Source organism: Excalfactoria chinensis, chromosome 17 (genome assembly GCF_039878825.1).
Source record: "Excalfactoria chinensis isolate bCotChi1 chromosome 17, bCotChi1.hap2, whole genome shotgun sequence".
NCBI classification, from domain to species: domain Eukaryota; kingdom Metazoa; phylum Chordata; class Aves; order Galliformes; family Phasianidae; genus Excalfactoria; species Excalfactoria chinensis.
In genome coordinates this window covers 8139712-8161986 of record NC_092841.1, presented here as the reverse complement: position 1 = coordinate 8161986, position 22275 = coordinate 8139712, and the positions used below count along the sequence as shown (strand labels likewise).

The following is a 22275-nucleotide window of genomic DNA, read 5'->3' as shown; positions in this document are numbered from 1 at the left end:
AGGGGACTATAAATCCTGCAGAAGGATCTGGTGAAAGGTGATGGTTTGACAGCTCTGGAGCCCTGAATCTGTTTTGGCCCATATGGTGCTGGCAGGGGCAGAGCCTTCTTGCAGGGCTGTGGTTTGCTTGGGCACCAGAGTTCTTTGTTTCCAGTGCATGCTTTGGTCCTTAAAGGCTTATGCTCAAGACTAGAACAGCCATTTTATGTAGTGACTGTTAAAGTAGCTTGATGAAGTGAGTTATGTATAGGAAAAGAAATGGTCTAAATCCCTCCTGCCTGAGCTCATCTTTCAAGGAGTGAGAACTTCCTGGTGTTACCCAGGTATTGTGTGCTTCCAGTGATGGTGCTGTGAAGATGGGGTCTGTAGGGATGGCATAGCAGTGACTGCTGAGAGCTGAGCATTGCAAGAGCATCCCTGCAGCATGTGATGTGCTGCTGTCCTGTTTGCTGGCCACAATGCACTTGGGAGGAAACTGCAAATTGCACATGACAGCTGCAAGTGCCCTGCAGGTGCATTGGCTTCTTGCTGCAGTGTACCTTGGAATTTTCTCTTACACCTGCAGGGAAGACCCATATTCTTTTTCACTGCTGTGAAATCTCCATCTCTTTCACTCTGGCTCCTCTGCTGTCTGTGTTTCTCTGTGAGCCTGCCATGTGCTGGCTGTGACTTCCAAAGCTGAACTGTGTCGCTGTGTGGGGACAGCCTGGGGACGTGTGATGAAAGAGGGGTTTTCTGAGCAGCTTTTGAGGTCTCTATGGAGCTGCTGTGGGAGTGCTGCCAGGTGCACGGACATGGAAATCCCAAATTGAGCACTCCAAACCGTGTGGTTTGAAGAGGAAAAAACCATATAACCCAATAATGTGTTTTGAGGCTCTTTTTGTTTAACTTCTGGGTTTTGAGATTATAGTGGAGATGCTTTGTTTTCTGTGCCGTCAGGAGGTTTGGAGCCTTTCTGTTAAAAGGAAAAGGAAAATAACTGCCTATTTGTGCATATTCTGCAGCAGCACTTGGAGAAATGGTGGGGCATGGGGGGTGGGCAGCACATGCAGGGGCTGTGGGTGTGATTTCAAGGAAGGAAATGGTATTTTGTCTTTTTTGACTGGTTGAGACGCATGTCATTTGTAAAGTGATGGAGGAAGCACTGTGACTCAAAGGGAGGCTGATTTTTTTTTCACGCTGCTGAAGTTTTCCATTTCTGCTTTGAAGCAGCTTTTACAGCCTTACGCATCACCTCCTGCTCAGTGCTGCAGGTTGGGAAATGTCCTCTGCTCTTTGACTGGCAGCTGCTGCAGGAGCATCCCTGGGCATGGGTTGGTACCTGGACTGTTGGTTGGTACTGTGCTGGTGCCTGGAGAGATACCCATGGGACCAATGCAGCTTCTGCTGACACAGTCACTGTCTGCTTCAATTGCGGACTATCAAGAACTGCTTTCATTCTTAATGAGCTGGCCCTTTGCTACAGCACAAGTCCCCAGCTCTTTCCCTGCAGCAGCATGCTGTGCCTTTTACCTACTGTCAGCCTGCACTTGAATTTCAGCTCACAACCCTTGCTGTGCAGTGCTGGGGTGGGGGAAGCTTTCAGAGCACTCTCACTCAATAACTCAGCCCAGCCTACAGCACTAGTGAGGTATTTTACACTCCACCAAGGCAGATAATTAATCATTCCTGAGGAATGAAGAAATGTTTCTGGATGTCCCCCCAGCCTCCTTTTTTTAAAGACAAATGGGGATTTTTGGAAACCTGATGTCCTTCTGATGTAGGGGTTTGGGATGAGGGGTACAAGGGCTGGCTGGCTTTTTGGGAAGAGGTAGCAAGAGTGTGATGGGCTGGGGTACGGGTGTTATGTGGTGCCTATTGGATTTGCTAGGCTGAGTATGGATGTTTGTTGAATCCCATGGTTGAGTCTCAGTTATCTTTTGCAGTCAATATGTGGCAGCGTGTCTTGGAATTCAGCTCACTAATGCCAAGCAATGCTGACAGCCCTTTTGGGTCACACTCAGGCTTCCAAAGGGTACATCAGAGCAGGCTGGGAGATGTGGGCAGTGAGGAGAAGCCTCTTGGAGGAGTCCCCTGCTAGATCTGCAGAGACGTTTCTCCAGCATCACCACCTGGTGGGGAGGTGGATGCCACATGTCAGCGCTGCTGAGGGCAGGCCAACCCTTTGTTCAGCTGTCTCCTTGAAATGTTATTGTGGTTTACTTAATTAAAAACACAGAACGTTATTATGGGAATGACAATGAATTAAAGAGATTAAATCTAGGAGAAAACCTATCTGGCCATCTAATCCAGCCCAACTCTGCTGTTCTGAGGTATCCTCCTTCTGTACAGATTGAGCTGCCTCAGGTGATGTTTGCTCCCTGTTCCCCACAGAAAGCTTTCCATGGCCTATTAGAGCCCTTTGTAGAAGTGAGCAGCCTTGTTCCCTGTTCACCTCCCAGCTGTGTTTCCACCCAGCAGCAGTTTACTAACAAGCCTGGCCAACCTGGCAGAGGGCTCAGCTATTCCTAGTGTTGGTGCCCTTGGGCAACTTGGGAGTGGGATCCCTTCCCTCCCCAGCTGCTTTTCTCAAAGCTCTGTGCTGGCAGGAGTTTGGGTTGAAGTGGGGAGTGCTGGCTGGTGAGCTGAGCTGCTCTTTCTGTGCATGCAAGATGCTGAGCTTCCTGCTGGGCACAGAGAATTTGCATTTGGGGGCAGCTTTTAGGCTGTTGGGTGTTTTGTTTTTAACCTTCTTCAGTCCAGTTGTTCTGGAGCAGAACAGAACCTTTGGGCTCGGTGGTGTTGTGGTGAAGTATCTGGAAACCAGTAGGAAATCCTTGAAGAGCCTTCCCCTTTTTCTTTTCCTGCCAGAAAGGATCTACAGCTTCAGCAAGCTCAAACCATTCTATGATTCTATGCAAAGTGGATGTCTGAGTGCTGAGCATGGGAGGGATGGGGGATCCACCTGCTCTGCAGCTGGCCTGGAATAAAGAGAGAAGCACTCTATTAATTTAGGTGAACTGCCAACATGCCAATCATTGCTGTGTTGCAAATGGAACTGGGAGACCTTGGCTGGCACATGGCTGCTGTAAGCAGGCAATGGGTGCTGGCTGTGCTGTAGGAAGCACAACCCTTGTGAGCACCCCATTGAAACGCACCCTTTGCAAACATCACTGCTGCCACATTGGGTGCTTGCTCAGCTGCAGGAGCAAACAGCTCCCGGAGCACTCCAGCTCCCTGTGCTTTCATATATAAGCAATGGGCATATAGAAGCAATGCAATTTCTTTTCAAGGAGATCTCTTGGACTTGTTGATTTGCCTTGAAGCATTAGTCTTTGGAGGTGCACTCCGGTCACCCAGAAACAAATCTTCCTGGCAGGCTGTTGCAACAGAACTGTCATTTCCAAAACACAAACCATGAAGCTGAGATTGTTTACTGCCACGGTTCTGGAGGCTGAAGCTTTAAGCAGAGCTTCTAGTTTTTGACAGCCCTGTATTAGTCATGGGAACTGGCAGTGGAGAACTGAAATTAATATTTGCAGAGCCCCCCCCCCCCCCTTCCCTGCTCCTGCTTTCTCCTGAATGCAAAGAAAACTTTCAACTCCAGCCCAATTTCCCAGTACGTGATTGAGAACATGTGAATCCACAGTGATTGAACTGCCAGTGACCTCTGGGGAGTAAGTGGGTTAATCAAAGCTGCACTCTTCCCTGCACTTCAGTTGCTAAAGCTCCTGCATTTCCTCCTGATGGTTGATAAGGAGGGATTGAATTTATGAAAGAGATGAAGATGTTTGGATAAGCAGCAGCACCACAGCGAGCCTGTCTGACAAGTCAGGGCCTGAAGGAAGCCAGCAGAGGGTTTGGTGGTGTTTTTCCCAGCTCCCTTCCCCCAGCTGTTGCTCTTGGTGGGGATGCAGCTGTGTGTGGTGCTATGCAGGTGTCATGCTGCACTTGCATACTGCAATGAGCTCCTCAGCTGCATGGCAGTGTGCAGACAGACCCTGGGCTGCAATGCAAGTGGTGATCACTGTCACTGCTGCAGAACTGATGTCGCTATAAAGTGCTGCTCCCATGGAGGTGCTGCTGTGGCAGACTGTGCCACAAAGCCTAAGGGATCTTTGTACCCCAGAAATGCTTCTGATCATTTCCAGGCTCTTGGGGCCATGCTTTGCTTTGCCAGAAAGGCCAACAACTGTGTCTCAGAGATAATTATCTCCCCATGTATTTTTAGACATCTCTTATCAATGCTGAAGGAAGGTGAATCATATGTATTGAAGGGAGCCGCTTCTGTTCCAGGTGTGTTTTGGAAAACACAGGGAGGGGGAGAAGGATGGCGGAGTGGGGAATGACAGCATAGGATGAGGCATTCCCTTGGCTGTTGTCCCAGTGGGGATGGTCTAAGGGCTGATTGGGGGCTGCTGAGCCCCTTTGCGGTGCTTTTGGGTTTCTACCCAAAGAGTGCTCTCTGTGGGAGAAGTCATGCAGTGAGCAATGGGCTGTGCTCCCCCTGAAGCACCCAGCTTTTGCTACTCTCTGGTCTGCTTTTCTCACTCCCCTTCCTCCAGGAAGGTCAAGAACCTGCATTTTTTGCTCCTAAACTTGGAAAAAAAAAAAACCCTGAAGGCTTTTTGCCTTGCAGGTGGCATTGGAAAGGTTAAAGCTGTGGAGCTCTGGGCACAATCATTGCCCCCTCCTCTATCCCCCCCCCCCCCCCCACCTGTGTAGGGAAAAGCAATTCTGGTGATGTCTCCATTAAAGAGCTGCAGTGCTGGAGTGGCTGTTTGTGCTGAGAGGGGAATGCCCACAGGTAATTTATCTTGACGTTTATAGAAAGCATAAGGGTTTACTCATTCATAAACAAGGAACAGGGTGTTTTTCGGCATTGGCTGAGCTCTGGGGCTGCTCCAGTGTTATTGTAGCTGATTGTAATCGTTTCCGGACGTGCCCCAATATGCCTACAGGGGGGTTGCATGGGAACAGTAACAACGTGAGACTGGAGAGCAAACCTGTTGGGCAGGAACAGCCTGAGGAGGGCTGACAGCTCCTCTTCCTCCCCTGCTTTTCTGAATGATAATGGAAGGAGAGCTTGGGGAGGTGCTGGCACCCAGCATGATGCCCAGTGGGTGCGTGGTTGTTGTAACTGTCAGCTGCTGTGTGGACAGCAAACAGTGGGGCTGCACTGCAGGGCAGTACCTGGGATTGCTGTTAGTGCGTTCTGGAGTGGTGCAGGATTTCTGTGCAAATGCAATGGATTGCAGAACTTTCTTCTTGCAAACGGTGCATCCATTGGCTGCTCATAGCAAACCTTGTCCAGCAGATGAGAAAACTGGAGGTTCTCTGAAGTCTTTGCTATTGAGATGTTCAAATCTGTTCTTGGCACTGAACCAGGTTCTATTGGATTATCCTGAAGTCTGCAGTGATACTTTGTGTTTTGTGGCTGAGCAGCCGATGCATCAGTGTCATCTTGGTAGTGTCAGCTCTTGGTAATCCAGCTCATTAATGAGCTCAGCCTTCCACCTGCTAAATGAGTAACTAGCAAAACTGCATGTGAAGGAGCAGCAGGTGAGATGCACTGGACAAGACCTGTGGATCTTGCTTTGGGTTCCCAAATTCCAATTCTGGTTGCTGCCAACAATGCATGCTCCATTTGGGATTAGTGCTGGGCACCTGGTGCTTCCTGATCACTATTGCTTCTAGCTTGGAAGCTGTAGATCTCAGGAAAATGCAGAAAGGAAAATGAAGAACACTTCCTCTACCCATCCATCCATTTGCTGCTCACTCCTCACCACCAGGACGTGGGCTGCTGCAGGTCCCATCACTCCATCCCCAGGGCTGATGCCAGCAGTGAAGTCCTTGTGCCCCATCCTCTGTCCCCAGCCAAGTTTTCCTCCCGTCTCTTGGGAGTGGCTGAGCCTCGGTTTTGGCAACAGTGCCTCTGGGGAGTGACGTGCTCTGGTGTTTGAGCAGGTGAGCTGTGACTCAGTGTACCCAGCTGCCACATGCACTGTGCCAGGGCTGCTGGGGGGGAGGGGGTCTGCTCCTGAGCTGGGGGGTTGCAGCAGGGTCCTGAACTCATTGTAGGGGACACTAAGTGCGCACATACGCTGCTTCTGGGGAGCTTGGGTTAATCTTGAGTGCACACAGTGCCTCATCCCTGGCGCAGGGTGAGAGGGGTGAGTCACCCGTTGAGTCACGCGGTTCCCATGCCAGGCGGGGGACCAGAGAAGGGACACTGCCTGCGCTCAGATGTGTCCGAGCTGCTCAGTCTGGACCTTTGTGTTTCTCTTGTGTTAATTGTGTGCTCCTGGTGCTGCCACCTTTGCTGGCAGTGCAGTCCCTGTCCCCCTCCTTTCCTCTGTGGCTCAGTTATCCCAGCAGTGATTTCACTAGCAGTAAGTCAGAGCCCAGTGCAGTAGTGCAGCCCCTGCCTGCATGGTGGCTGCTGTCACCGTCTCACTGAGACCTTCCATGCTGATGCTGTCACAAAGTGATGATCTCAGTGCAGTGTGTGACCACTGTCCACCTTCATGGAGTTTTCATCTGCTGAGCTGACCAGAAATGCTCCAAACTCAGTGTAAAAGTCCCAAATACTACTATCAGCTCAGTGTTAACCCCAGCAAACGTCAACCTGATGATGCTCACTTGACATGCAGCACACATCTGCTGATGGGATGTGATTGCAGTGTTTTGGAGACACAGTGGCAAAGTTTCTGGGGAGCTGCCAGCCCTTGCAGCAGGCAGATACCTCACTCATGGCAGTATCTAACCCTAACCCCCCCCCCCCCCCCCACTTCATTGAGCCCACATAATACAATGCACTGCTCCCAGAGTATGGCCCCCAGGCATGATGTTGTCACACCCGTGGGGGTGCTCAGGCTGCAGGGTCACCATGCGTTCCCTGTTGTGGGTCCGGGGAGGGGGGGGTGAGACCATGACATCATCTCCACTGCTGCCCATTGGCTGCCCCAATGGTGATGTCATGGCTTTCTTCACTGCCCATCCCTTAGGTTTTTTTTCCTTGCTGGGATGTGGCGTTGCCATGGAGATGTGACCCACCCGCACTTGTGCTTGTACAGCTCTGGGTGATGCGTGTGCTGGAATGGGAACACTTGGAAACAAGTTTGCTTTTTCAGATAAAATAAAGCCTTGCATGTGGATGCTCGGTGCAGGATGGGATGCTTGCCTGGATGCTGAAACTCAGATGTGATGCTTTGGGTTGTATTGCTGCCTTTAGGAAGCTGCTGTCTTCTGTTAAATGAACTGAGTGCAGCTTGTTGCCTGACTGAAGGCTGGAATATTTTTCACTAGCCCTGAGAATAATGCATACTGAGGAGCTGGAGAGAAAGAGTAGAGGTTTCAGGGGCACAGTGGATGGAAATGTGCACTTTATGAAGTGAGATAAAGCACTCAGCCTCTCCAAAGCAGCATCCAAGGAGCACATCCCACAGTCACTCCCAACAGCCACACTGCAAAGCCCTTTGCCCCCAAGTTCAACTTTGCCCTTGCCTTGGCAGGATTAGCATCTCATGAAGATGGTCAGTCTGACTGCAAAGAGTTAATTGCCACCCCCTGCCCCCTTTCTCCTCCCCTCTGTTTTTTGCCTCTTTTCTTTCCAGTTGGCTTAGTTTACTGTTGAGAAATCAGGAAAGCAAACAGAAAATAGACTTCAGCCTTGTGGGTGCTGCTGGTTGGAGGATGACGCAGGCAACCCTGCACTGCTGTGGCCAGGGGAGGGATGCACAACTGGGGCTTTATCTCTCCACCCTGCTGTGCTGTGTCTCCAGGCTCTGCATTCCCTGTTTGCTTCTTGGTTTTGAAGCATCCCTCAGGAGGTTGATATTGGGGAACACAGCGTGTGGATGCAAGGAGAATGTACCCATGTGTGCCAGGCAGGACCATGATCCTATGGGACATCCCTGGCACTGACCTTTTAACCAAAGGAGAAATGTTTTTCCCTAGTGTAATCTAAGATACTTATCCTTTATCCTATCCAGCTTTGTTCCTTCAGCTTCACTGTAAGAGCAGTGCTAAAGCCCTGCTCAGCTCAGTCTTGTCTGTGTTGCAGCAGTTCTGCTCCAGTTCTGCATTGCACTGCTGTGGTGGTCAGCACTGAGGATGCTTCCAACACCTTTGCAAAGCAGCTGAACACCGCTTGGCTCTGGAGGGAAAGATGTTTCTGAACGCTGGGCAAAGTAACACATGGTCAAATGTTACACAGCATTTTAAGAGGCTGAAATAAGTGAAAGATTGCTTTGATCTTCTAGAACCCTGTATGTACTGTGAGGCAGCCACCTGTTCTCCAACAGATGGAGGAACGTACACCTTTGCTGCTGGTGGGGTATGACCCTTTGCAGGCAGTTGGAGGGCACAGCTTTTCTTGTTCTGAGCCCTGGCTCTTGGCAGTCCCCTCTTCTGACACCCAGGCAAATGCGTTTTTCACCTATTATATAATGGCTAAATGAGTCTGGTATAATTAGTGAAGAGCTGGAGCAAACCTCCAGCAGAAGGCTGGGAGGAGGGAGATGCCCTAAACAGCCCCAGTCCCTCTGCCAGCTGCAAGCTACTAGTGTCTGCCATGGCTTGGGGACACGTTGCTTGCAGTGCTGTCATGGTCACAGCCCATGTGCAGGGCTTGGGGATGAGTAGAAGCATCTGTGTGTTCTCCAGGAGGGCTGCAGGCAGCACAAGCACTGCCCAGACTGTGCGTCTCGGGTGATGCTGTGAAGTCAGGGCCAGATGGACTTAGGCGCCTTGCTCCTATTCAAGTCAGTGGGCTTAGGGGGCTGAGGCTGTGCCAGACCATGTACTGAAAGGCTCCTGACCCCTTTAAGGCTGAGCTGAGGAGGATTGTTTGCCCAGGAGAAAGCTGCCAGCAGTTGTTTGGGATGCAGCACTGGTGCTCTCCCTGCGGGTGCTGCTGGGAGCCTGTGGCACACAGGGAGTTCTTGGCTGTGTCCTCCTGGGCTCTGAGCTCCCTGGCATTCAAGCAGGGCATACAAAAAGACTTTTTTTTGCTCCCTGTTTATACCACTGGGAAAGCAAGGCTTGTGCAAACCCATACTCTCCCCAATGGTTGTGTACCATGATGCAGTGCCCTTGGTAAGCCCCTCTCCACTGCTCCATGGCTTTCTTGCAAGGAGTACAGAGAATGCTCAGGAATGTTGGGAAATGACTGAGAACTTCTGCAGTGTGGGGGTGGTGGAAGGTGCTGGGAAGGACCCCTGCACGGGAAGGGGTAGAGTTGCTGTTCCATGGCATGGTTCAAAGCGTGCAGCTTTCAGGGGAAGCATCAAGTGTGCCCAGGGAAACCAGAAGGTGTGGAAATAGAGGCAGCATGGAGATGTCACCATGGCACCGCTCTTGGAGGTGGGGAGAGAACCCAGGGTGGTGTCCTGGGATTGTGGGGCTTCTGTGATGGTCCTCAGCATTGGGAGCTTTGCTGGGAGTTTGCACAGAGCTGATGTAGAAGGAGGATGTGTGGTGGAATGAGGTCTGCTTGCTGTCAGGGCTGAAAGCACGCACAGAGCATCTCTGCTGCAAGTGAATCTGAATCGCTGCGTGCAGAACTCCGCTCGGAGCAGGAGTCGCTATGATGTAAATGAGTTCTGCCCTGCCTTTGGCTTTCGATAGTCATTTAATTTTTTCTAATAAACTCAGTGTTGTCCTCTGAGGGCTGGGGAAGGCGATGGAGGAGAGCGAAGCTCCTGGTTTCCAGCCCGCTATTACTAAGCAACCGTGTCCTGAAATTCACAGCCCAATGGAGAGAACTTTGTTTACCAGGAAGAAAACACTTGAAAAGGGGAATCTTTGGCGGAAGCATGATGGGATTAACGCTGGGATTTCTTTAGGCAGTTTTGTTGTTTTTCAGGGCCTGACCTTAGCGCTGGGATTCGTTTCTGCCAAGCGACTCTTTCCCTGCCTAATTTAGATGGTGGCATTGTGTTGGGGTGGGAAGGGGGAGGCAGAAGGAGTGGGGTTTGGCAGCACAAATAGGAGCCTGAGATTATCTGGTTTAGAGCGGAGGGAGTGGATCATTAGGTGCCGTGCTTCTGAAAATCCTGCCATAATTAATTTTCTCCTGAATTCATTAGAGGAATCTTGGAGGCTGGGCTGGCAAAGCATGGGGGGGAAGCTTTTCAGAGTGATATATGGGTTGTTGGCAGGGCAGGGATGGAGCGGCCTGGCTGTGTGGGGCAGAGCTGTCAGCCGCAGTGCTGGGAGCTCCTGTGGGCACCATATCTGGGTGGGTTTTTCTCCTTAGGATGGCTTTGAGCACTGATTTAGGGCACTGATGCTGAGTTTTTTGCACAACATGAGGAGCAATTAGTGATGCTGTGGTCTCTGACAGCTTTGTTACCCTATGAGAGGGGGGTGGAAGGCATAGCTTGGGGGGATGTGCCTCACGTTACTGTGTTCCATCATCACCCCTCCTGTTTTTCTGCATCTCATCACTCTCTGGCATTAGGCAGCGGAGATTCCTGTGCTGGTGGGTGTGTGATAAGAAAATGGATTTGGCATCTTCGCTCCCACATATGAAAGTGGGATTTGGGGGTAATATAACTTTGAAGAGTGCCCTGTATCTCTCAATAAACAATGCGCATAGACCTCAGAGGAGGCAGTTATGGGAAATGGAAGAAATCAGAACAATCTGCAGCTTCTCCATCCCACCTGCAAACTCCTGCCCCAAAGGCATTCAGCAAGCACTGGCTTTTCCAGTTCAGGATACTCTTGGAATTGGTGTCACGGATACTGGACGCAGTGTTTTGTGGGAGGAGTGAGTTGCGGCTCTTAAAACAGCACTGCTATTTGGTCCATGAGCTCTCTGCTTGTTACCTGGCAAAGGGTTTGTTCCTACCCTGGTTTCAACTTCCCAAACAAGTATCAGATGTTTCTTCCCTTTAAATAAAGCTCTGCTTAAATTTATTGGAAGTTTAGGTATATCCTTTCTGCAAGATTACCAGTAAAAGCTATGCCTCGAGGTTGGATCCAGCCTCTAACAAGCTGTGGCACATCGCTTGGCTCTAGCACTATCTCCAGGTATCCAAATGCAACCGACACTATGGGGACTGGAGCTTGTTTCTGCAGCTCACTCTGGGAGCTGGCAGCACCCCGTGGCTGTGAGCAGAGGGTTCCTTGTGCTTCCTTCCTGCCTTCTAAATCCAGGGGATGCTTCAAGGTTGCATTTAGCAGGGACTCGAGTTGCATCTCCCAGGGCTGGACCTGCTGTGTCCTGTCACATCCCATCCTGTGCTGCCCCAGGTGTCCCACAGGGAGCAGAACCTGCTTCCATCCATCCCTGCCGCTGTGTCTTCAGGGCCACAACACGTGGGTAATAAAACCCTGAGGTCCCTCTCCCTTGCTCTGAATGGGAGCTTTGTCTGTGCACAGAAATGACTTGAAACCGATCCGGGGGAAGGCGATTGTTATCGGAGGGCTCCTGAACTGTTTGGATCCTGACTTTGTTAGAGATCTTGTAATTTAAACTTCAACCTGCTTATTAGAAATTTGAGATAATAGTTTAATAATAAAAAGCAGATATTTTTTATTTTTTTTCCCCTGAGTTCCTGTGTTCCTGTCCTCCTCTTTCTCTCAGCTGCCGTGGATATTTAATCGTGTGATATGCCCCCCCCCCTCCTGCTTCACTTTTAGTTTTTTAAATAGTGAGATGAAATGGTGAACTGCTTCTTTTTGAGGACTGCCAAAGGCAGATCAGGTTGGCCTGTCCCTGTGGTCCCTGTGGATGCGTTTTGGGGCATGCTACCAAGAGCTGAAAGGAGCTGGAGGCAGTGCCAACAATCTGAATTGTCCTCAGCTCCTGGGGGTCCCCTGCCATGCGTGGGTTCCCCCTGCCTGTTCAGTGCCCGTGCTGCACCCTGGGGATATTGGGATGGAATAAGGGAGCTCATTCCATGAGCTGTCACCAGCCAAATCCCCCTCAGCAGGGCAGCATTTCCCTGGCCCCACAGATCCCATAGGAGATGTTTGGATGTGGGTGAGTGCGAGTGGTCCCTGCCTCAATGGGGCTGGTGTGGTGGGAGAGGCTGGCATGTCCTGCAGGGCCCTGTTGGGGGTTGATGCCTGCTCACAGGTGGGTGAATGCAGGGCAGTTATGCTCTGCCCTGCTCCCCCTTGACTGTCCCCAGTGCACAAATCCCATAGCACAAGGCCAGGCTCGCTGCTGGGAGTGCAGTGCTGGAGCAGCTCCCGGGGCGCAGGAATGCAGGAGCACCACGGGTGCCCTGCGTGGGTGTGGGACTTGCCATGGCCTCTTGCATTCCTTGCATCTGTGGCCACATCCCATGGGAATAAATGCTAATTGCTGTGGTTTAGGTGGCCATGGGGCAGGATTGGGCTGCTGCTGCCTGGGATGTGTTTCGTCTCTGCTCACTGCTGTGTGTCTCAGGATGCAGGGATGCTCTGAGTGGTCTCCATGGGGTGCAGGAAGGTAATGGTATTCCAGGAGCTGTAGCATGATGCTCTCTAGTTCTGCACATAGCAGAGAAAATGCCATTATGGATGGGCAGGATGTGAGGTGGGCAGTGGGATGTGGTCCTCTGATTGTGCCCCTGTGCTGGTGATGGGCAGCAGCAGAGAGAAGCAAGTTTTATTTGTTGGGGTTGTTGGTGCTTGTGAGTGATTTCCTGCTGGGCACAGGTTGGCTCATACTGGCTCCTGCTCTGGATGCCACTTCGATGACATAATTTGGCTCTTGAAGAGCAGAGGTGAGACACTTCTGAATGACTATCTAGTGCAAATAGCCTATGGTAAACAGACTCAGTGAAGTATTGACACTGAGACTGTTTCTATTCCTAATTTCCTGCTCTCAGTGAGTTTGCCTAGTAGCCAAAACTGAAAGGTGGGGGGGAACCCTAACCCTTCAATTCCAGCCTCAAATGAAGGCTGCAGTTTTCAAGTTGGGGCGTAGAGCTACTACCATCCAGGTAATTGTGTTAGCAGTTAATGATGTAACTTCCACCCAACTCACTGAAAAGCAAGATCAAGACTGGCAGTGATGTGAGGGTTGGATGGAGGGATACGAGCAGTTGATGGTTGCAGGGCTAGCAGAGCTGTAAGGTCTATATCTTCATCTTGGCTTGGCACAGCAGCAAGGTGGATGACTTTCACTGAACACAGTGTCCGTTTTGGTAGCAGAACTGGGGACACAGCATGGACTGGACTCAGCTCTGCACTGTGGATGCTCAGGGTGTCAGGGAGTCCCAATGGCTGTGATGGCAGAGTCTTCTCCATCCTTTAGGACTGTGGTGCGGCCGAATGGGGACAGCTGCCATTTCCTCATTGAGGGTCCTGCCCAAGCTCTGTGCTCCCAGCAGCTTCCCCTTGCTCCTGGGGGCTGTAGGCACTCAGTGCTCTGATGTTAGCAAACTTTAACCAGCAAAGCCCGTTTTTTATTAACCTGCATTTCCGCTTGGTTCCACCATTACCTCTGCAGAAAAGAATCTGACCCTTTGCTCTCAGCATCACCTTCACTTTTTTCTTTTTCCTCCCCCCTTTCCCTTGTTTCTTTGCAGTTTGGTGGTTTAGATGAAACCATCCAAAAAGCTCCTTTCGGTGGCCGTATGCGGTGACACTGTTCCCTCCTCCCTTTGTGCAAAACTCCTGAAAGAGCTTTTGGGTTGGCACAGCGTTGGAGTTAAGCCTGTCAGAGGTCCCTCTTAATTAAATTTGAAAACTGCTCGGATAAGAGGGCTTTCTGAGCGGGTCAGGTGCTGAGCCATGGGCCTGAACAACTGCCACAGACTAGCACTACCACCCACAGCCCTGATCCCCATGACATGTGTACAGATTACAAAGAAATCCCTCAGCAATGAGGTTGATTTAACTCCTTCACTCTCTTGGGCTGCCCAATGTATGTTCTGAGGTGTCCCCAGCTCTGTTTGGGGTTTGGGATGTGCTTTTACTGCTATCAGAGATTGCAGCAGACATTGCTAGGGTACGTGCAACCTGTCTGGGCAATGCACAATCTAAATATTTTCATTGGATAAAGCATGCAATGAAAGAACATCTGAAGGCTGCTCTGTTTGGCCAGGGATGAAGAGGAAGGAGGCTTTGGATCACTGCTTTGCTGAAGAGCAAGCTGGAGAAAGGGTGAATGTAAGGGAAGTCCCAAAAGGGTCTCTGCATTGTGGCACCGACCTGTTGTCCTCTAGGAAATGTGCTCATCTCACCCAAGCTCACAGTGGGCTGTGGGGTCCAGTTCCACAGCCTGCTAACACAGCCATGCTGCCTGGGAAATAGGGAATGGAAAAGGAAAAAGTCCTGAGCAGTGCTTTTCCCCACCCTGCTCAAAGCAGAGCCAGCTCCTGGAAGCTGAGATGTGTGCTGCATTGCAGCTCTGAGTGTATCGTCTGCATTTGCATCTTATTTACTGCTCTGTATATCCCTGGTGGAGCTACTGCGTGGTTGTTGGAGCCCTTGGGTTGTGTTATATACAAAAAAAGGCAAAACCAGCAATGTTACCCTTAAGTCACCCACTCCCCATCATTTGGGTAGCTGTGCTCTGCCTGGGAGGTTTTACAGGGGATTTTGCAAACCGGTACTTGGTGAAAAAGCTGCAGGGCTTGTGTTGCCCCAAATGTGTACTGGTTTGCAAAGCTCACCCTTCCTTGGTGGGCAATAGCTGCAGGAAGCCCAGCAGGGCTGTGCACAGAGAGGTAGGTGCACGGCTTTGTAGAAATGCCTTTGCTTTTATCGCATCTTACCCAGTGCTTTGGTGTGATGGGAGCAGGCGTTTGAAGCAGAGTTGGTTCAGAAGGGATATTAAAAAGCAATAATGCTGCTTGTTGAAGTATATTGATGCCTCCTTCCAGTCTGGGGTTTTGCTAGAGTCAGGGTTTCTTGTCTCCTATTAAATCATGCACTTCCAATGAGCCCTTGAGCCTGGCGCAATGGGCACATTGCAGAGCCCAGCCAAAACCAACAATTATCTCCAGTTTCAGGAAATTTGAAGCTGTGGTTAACGGTGTCTTCTTGAGGACTGACAGATGCCACAGGTGCTCAGCGTGCAGCCAGCACTAACCCTGCACTGCGGTGACATCCATCATCTCAATGGGTCACGGTGGGGTGGATGGCTTGAGGTGGGGCTCCTGGTTTTGAGATGCAGGAGGGCTGCCCCACAGAGGAATGGGGTGGACACAGAGGATGACCTGCAGAGCTCTGTCTCTGAGTGTAGCTCACTGCTGTTATTTCCCCAGGCAGTGGATGCTGAGCAGGAACCACTCAATTGCTTCCTGCAAAGAAATGGAGCTAGGAATTTTTTATAGGCTGTTACTACGTCTTGGCCATTAAGTAAGAGCTGAGGGAATAGCTCACTTGCGGAACAGTTTGCTTTCATGTTTGCTGAAACTGTTTTGATCAAATGCATTGAGAACTCCAGCTGCCCTCCCACTTCCATCCTCCCTCATTCCACTTGTGTTGCATTCGAGCTCTGCTGGGCTTTGGTTCCTGAGGAGCAAAGGGAACTGTTCCAGCTCAGAGCCAGATAGAAGCCAGTAGCTCTTCAGGTTCTTTGGAGGGCTCCTGAAAACTCTGAGCACCAAACAGTGCTCTGTGTGACTGGAAAAACCCATTCTTTCCTATTCTGGGGAATGCTGAGGGATGGGGACCGTGAGCTGCTGGGAGCTCCTACCCAAATGCCCACGGTGAGGAGGAAGGATATGTTTTATCAAAGTGAGTCCCTGCTGTTTGAGTTCCTGGTTAGGAGCTTGATAGCATCTAAAAACCAACACAGGGAAGTAAACAATGACTCCGGTTTTATTTTAGTCCTCTTTTCCTTTCTCCAACATTTTTATTTTTTTTTTTTAACCTTTTAATTACTTCAAATGGCTGAAACCTTGAATCCCAGTGGATGCAATGAGATGTTTGTTGGAGAGTTGCTGCTATTGGACCCTTCCAGGGGAAATATTTTTCTAAGGCAGCTGAAACTGGTCCTCCTTTGACTGGTAACACTGCAATTACTAATAATAGTAGGTATTTATGAGCAGATGTGATTCAGGAATAATAATGACCTGAGAGCCTTAGATCACGAGGATCAATGATTCATCTGCTGGTTACTTCTTTGCATGTTGAGCTGTGTAGGTAGAACTGATGCTATTTTTATGGTGCTGCCTGGTGGCAGCAGGGTCGTGGTCACTGACCAAACCTGACGTGATCCCAAAAGGGAGAGGAGGGACTGGGCTGCTTCTGAGAGAGTTCAGCAGGAAAGAAACTCGACTTGAGAGCAAACACTACTTAGAGCTGTCTGTGGAATTGATGAGAAAAGTCATATTTCAGTTGAGCCGTGCAGAGAAAACAAACATCACCCCCAGCAGCTGCCTTCAAAGGAGGAAGCTTCCTGCCCCTTGGTTGTGCCAGCTGATGAGCGGTGATATCTGCTCACCTTCCTGTTGCATCCTCTGTGTCTGACCAGGCAGTCAAGCTGGCTGCTGCTGTTCCACAAAGCCTTCAGTGCTGCTCGTCTGCCCCTCTGTAGTTCTTCTCCCTTGCTCCCCCCTTCCCTCTTTTGCTCTCCCTCAATCAAAATTCAAGGAAAATATGCAAGGTCTTCCAAGGAGAAGATTTTTGGCATAGGCAGAACTTGTTAAATACTGCAATTAAAATATTTTTCTTATTAACTTGGAAATAATATTTCTTCCGAAATGATACCTGTGGATTTTTGCTAATTAAGTTTCCAGTTTCAACAAAACGGATTCAGAGAATCCTGCTGTTATGAGCCTGGCCCTGCTGGCTCTCAGGATTTGGGGCTCTTAAGGGATCCCTTCCAGCTCAGGGTGCTCTGTGATTCTGGCTCTGCTTCATGCAGCCGTGGCACAGCAGGAGCTGTGTAGTGCTCAGTCTGGTGCCCACTTGGTGCTGGTAGCTGGAGCATCTCCTTGGCTTGCTTGGGGTCCTCCGATCTCTCTTGGTCATTGCCCCAGCTTCATCCTTTGCTTGTGGAAGGTGCTGTTGGCTGAGCTAGAGTCTGTATAGGTAGTGGTGGGGGAAGCTGCTTTTCACCCCCAACAAAACCCCAAACCAACCCTGCTCTGCTCTTCTGACACTCACCTTTTCCCCCCTCCCCCTGTGTGCAGGGCTGCGGTTCAGAGCAAGGACAGAGTTATGTACACATCACTGTGGCAACGTTTAGGTAAAAGCCTCTTGAGAAGCACTGCATATTATGGGCTGTTGCCTTCCTGTGTGTGTGTGTGCATGTGGGTTCTTTCCTGACACTAGCCTGAGGTGCAGGGAACACCTGAGCTGTTTTAATTAGCTTTCCTGCCCCATGCTTTGGAAATCTCTACCCTGTGTAAGTTTATTTTTTTAAGCTTGCATCTGCTCCAAGCCCTGATGCAGCTCTGTGGCCCCAAAGTCCCATAGACACAGAGTACCACATGCATGAGCTAACTCAGGGTCGTGCATATGAGCAGTTCTGCCAAGGTTCAAAGCATGATGAAGAATTCACAAAGGTGTCACTTCGACCCAAACTTGAGGGTTTTGAATCTTCTGGTGTTTTGGTTTTTGTTTTGAAATGGAAGGGAGAAAGATTTACCAAGTCAGCATTTTCCTATTCAGCCACCCTTGGATGGGGCAGGAGACGGTGGTGATGGTTCTGCCCAGAGTGTGGGAACCACCAAATGCAGGAGGGCTCTGCAGCAATTGCATCACATTAAATGTTGGGTGTAGTAAGGTTGAGCTTTTGGAGTGCTCTAGTTGGGCCAGGGGGTGTTTCAATGACCTGCTGTTATTTGGGCATTCTCAAACAACCTCCTTAAGGCACTTTAATCTGAGCACAGCCATGGGATCATTCACTTCAAGGGCATCCTTGTGCGCTGCTTTCTGAAGCTAATCTAAATTTTGTATCATTTTTAGGCTTCTGTCTTAAAAATATGACTCTGTGCTACACTTCAGCAGTGCTGACAGGAGATAGTGCTGGAATGCAGACTCCCAGTTTTCACTTGGCTACTGCTGGTCTTTGGGAACCTTGGGCTGATGGCTTTGTCTCTTTGTAGCTGCATTTGCCCTTGTTCAGCACAGGGACGGAACCTCTCTCCTTCCAGAACAGGGTGCAAAATGTGCTTGATGTTAATTCTGTGCTTTGGAAATGAGGAAATCCATTTGTGTTTTTTGTTATCTCAGGCAGTTTGAATAAAGGCTTTCTCCAAAGATATTCTTTTTGGAATCTTAATGCATTGTAAAGAGGAAACAGCATGTCTCATCCTGTCTCATGCATCGTACTTCTCAGTGCAACCACTGCATGGAGGAGAGTGTGCCTGGAGCCATGGGTAGCTGCAGGGCTGCAGAGATGCTAAAGAGGGAGGAAGAGAATGGCCCAAACCATGCCTACTTCTTTTGTAACTCATTGCATGATCCCTGCCTCCCACAAGGCAGCTTACAATAAAATCCACATTCAGTTTTCATCCTTCCAAAGGATCTAACAGGGTATCACTTCAATGAGTTCTCCCACCACTGACACACTGTATGGAGCATCTGTATCTACAAGCAGCTCTTCTGTTGATGGCAGCATCAGACGAGCTGATGGCGTTTATCCATTGTGGTGGAACCCTTTTTAGGCAAGATGTTTTCACAAACCATATTTCATCATAAAATGCAGCTGTCAATCACCTCCAGGCAAACGACTCTCAAAAACCCAACCCTAGATTGAAGGAAATGATAAGTAGCTCTGCTTGTCCTAAAAGCTCCCCCCCCCCCCCCCCCCCCTCCTTGTTTAATATTTTGCTGGGTAAACAATTACTGGCCTCACATACTGCAAAGTGGGTGTGGAGGGTCAGCAAGCGGCTCGAAAATGGTTTCAGTTCTGTTTGATAGCCAAGGCAGAGGTTTTTCACAGGCAAACAGGACCGACTGCGCTGCATTCCTCCAACCTGGCTGAGGGGTGGGTGCAGCAAAAATGTGCCCGAGCGGCTGCATGGTGCTGCTGGACCTGCTGGAATGGCTCTGGCAGGGAGTGGTGCTGGTTTGCAGGGAGAAATGCTGAAAAAAGGTGGAGTTTTTTTTTTGCATAGTGGAGACCAGAAGTGAACTGCAGGCTGGGAATGCTCCACCTTGGCAGCACTGGAGCAGCTAGAGATTAAGAAGCCTTTAATTGGGTACAAGCAGAAGGACTTAAATGCTAATTTACATGCCTGACACACGGATGGCAAATATTTTAAGTATTGACTCAGTACAGGAGCAGTGCCCAACTGGGGTGAGTAGCAGGAGGTGAGGTGATGTACCATCCCACAAAGGTATTTGATAAATGAACAGTCCCAATGCCAGGAAGTAGAGACCCAGTGCTGGAAACATCCACCAGCAATGTTTGCACTGGAAAATCACTGTCCCGTTATGCAGTGCCATCCCTCCAGAACTGGGACTAGCAGCATCTGTTCATCTCCAGCTCCTTTCACCATCTCCAGCTCCTTTCACCACCTCCATCGGTGAACTCTGCTGTCACTTTTCTCACCTGCTTGTTTTCAGTGTTGGTTTTTTCTTTCCTTGACAATTTCTTTTTATAATTGTGATTGTTGGTAGGTTTTTTTTTGTTGTCTTTTTTTTTTTCCTTCCCTTTCTCTGTTGCTACCTGTTGGAGCCCTCAGGCCATGAGCTCGGAAATACATTCACTGGGGTTTGCCCTGGCCTGCCACATACATCATCCTGCAGAGGATGGTGTGCATCTGTTTGGCATTTATTAATCGCTGCAGTTTGACAGAGCTCCTTCTCCTTCTTGCCTTTTCTATTCTGAAATTCTTTGCTTAAAATAGAGCAGTAATTGGAAGGGGGGGGGGGGGAGGGACTATTTCCATGCTCCCTTATGTAGGTTTTTGTGGGTGCGTGTTCTAAATGTGCTGTTTGTGAGTGCCCCCATTGTAAAGTGAGGAGTGGGGCCTATCTAAGGATGGGTTTTGCCTTTGGGCATCAGTTGAAAAGGAAGCTAAGCTTGGAAGTGGCCAAAGCTTGCTGCTACTCAATAGCTCCCCATGCACATTTCCCTTCCACTTTACCACCAGGCAAAAATCAGCTTTTGCCACTGTCTGCTCCAGGTGATGCTCTGGGAGCTCCCAATGACCCAACCATGATGCTCCAGAGCACACCACAGGACATGAATTCCAAAGGGAGCTTCCAGCTCATCCCCATTGGCTTCCCAGCACTGCAGCCACAGCTGCAAAGGATGCAGCCCCCAGGGACTCTCTGCTTGGTGGCTGCTTTCTCCTGAGCTCTTCTGGCTCCCAGTTCTCTGTTCCAGTGCTGCACAATGTGGTTCTCACTATTTAAATGGAGTCTTCCCACCTTTCCTCTTTGCTGGATCTATTTATCTATCAGCCAGTTAAGGGCAGCAAGAACTTGTTTCAAGGAGGATGTTTTTTTCCATCTACACATAATAACGTGTGTAATTAACTCAGAAGTGATAGGCTTGTAATTACCCAGCTGCAGCCTGTGAAATGGATTGCGTTAGTCTTTATCTCTGAAGCTTTATTAACAAAGATGTTCTGGGCCATTTTAGGATGTGCCAAAACGTCTGAAGCAGCTGGGGCCAAACAGAGCCTAGGATGCTGATGGGGCTGCTGTGATGGCAAGTGGCTAGAGATGGGTCCAGGCTTTGGGGTGCTGCTGCTCTCCCTCCCTGAGGTTCTGGGACAACAGAAATCTGCCTGCTTGGACTTTGAGTTGGAGCTGTTTCCTCTTGGTTGTCTGCATTGGGAATCTCTTGGAGTGGTGGGAAGGAGGTGGCACCTGGTTGAGTTATAGATGCTCTGTGGTATAGGAAAGGGCTCTTAAAGAACCACAAGTCATGAACAGGCTGTGTAGCTGGGAAAATACTTAAGGCTGACACAAATTTAGTGCATGTATGCTGTACATGCTGTAAGAATGCCATTAAAGAAATGTGTTTTTTCAGTGCATGGTTCTCTCAACAGTGGAATGAACTTGGTGTCCCTCCTTCATGGTGCACTGCTTTGTCTCTGTTATCCCTGCCATGGGGAAAGATAAATAGAATTGGTCTGATGGAGATGACTCAGAGCCCTCTTTGGAAGTTCTGAGACAAAGTCATGCAATGTGCCCTTGTGGTTTAGGTACTGAATTGACATTAGAAGTTGGTGTTATTGGAAGGAAAGCTGCTCTTGTTTTAGCCTGCAACCTGTGCCTTGGCAATGCCATGAGCAATGCCCTGCAGTGGGGTGATTTTGCCTTTTGGGTCCTTGGGATTTGCTAGAAAAGCAAAGAAAAAATACCCAAATGTTTAAACAAGGAGAAAAAACAGGCTGATAAATTTGGTAATTAATATCTTTTTAATATGATTTGAGGGGTTATTGGAAGAAGGGTGGTTCACTGATTAGGGAACTGTTGTATATTTGGGAAAAGGAGTTTGTTCACTGCTATGGCTGCTTTGTAGGAACATGGGCAAATCATTCCCTCTCTTTGTGGTCCATGTGTGTAAATTCTGTGTATTCTGTTGAAGAAAAAAAAAAAATAATGTTACACTCAAAGCCAAAACTGCTCATATTAATAGTGAATATACAGCAGGAGTAGCGCTAACTACAGTAACAAGGCTCTGGTTAAATTGATGCTTTGAATAATGATACTTAAGAAGCTTCAAGCATCTATTAACTAATTTGTATAGCACACCTGTGCAGCAGGCGTGGGGACACGCAGCAGTGTTCTCTTCTATAGTAGAGAAAGTGGGTGCAAGCTATCTCGAGCCATCAGAAACCATGCAATGAGCTTTAATAGGTCTAAGCTAGAGATGGGCATAAGTTTGGTGTGGCCTTTTACTGAGGTGATTGACCATTGGAATGGGCCCCTTGGAATGGGCTTCTTGCTCCTTTCTGTCTCCTGGTGTCTCCCAATCCTGCCTGGGCCCTCTACATGGAGAGCTGAGAGGAAAAACGCAGTTCGGAATTGCATGGGAAACAAAGCCCTGTGGGATAAAGTTCTAGCAGGATGCCCTCTGATACATTCACTCCTCCTATTGCCTGAATGGGCTGGGTAAAATTCTTCTCTTCTTCACCCTTTAATTTTAGCCCATCCGATCCTTTATTTTAGGTCCTGGAATCGTGAGAACTCCCAGTCCCTTGGCACATCCCTCTGAATCACTGACGTTCGGTGGCCACCTCCACCCATGCCTGTCCCCTGCCTGCTCCCTTGCCGGGTGTCAGTTCTCGAGCCTACGTGCTGAGAAGAAAAGTTAAAAAGGTAAAAGTCTGTAATCTGATTCCACGGTGACCTGTCTAATCCTGTTCCCTGGTACAGTGAGAGCTGAAATACTTGTACTGCAAAACAATGGCTTTGGAAGGAAGGAAGATGAGA

General features: G+C 49.4%; 1 long non-coding RNA gene across 2 annotated transcripts in view; it reads left to right on the top strand.

Moving 5' to 3' along the window:
• Positions 1-22275, top strand: part of LOC140260190 (uncharacterized) — a 90463-nt gene that overhangs the window by 6289 nt on the left and 61899 nt on the right. Inside the window, exons 2-3 of one of the 2 annotated variants that reach the window (XR_011905510.1) lie at positions 17067-17122; positions 17845-18075. This is a non-coding gene — a long non-coding RNA (uncharacterized lncRNA). Of the gene's footprint in view, positions 1-17066; positions 17123-17844; positions 18076-22011; positions 22162-22275 lie in introns of those variants that run through there. The other variant, XR_011905509.1, reaches the window with a different exon arrangement.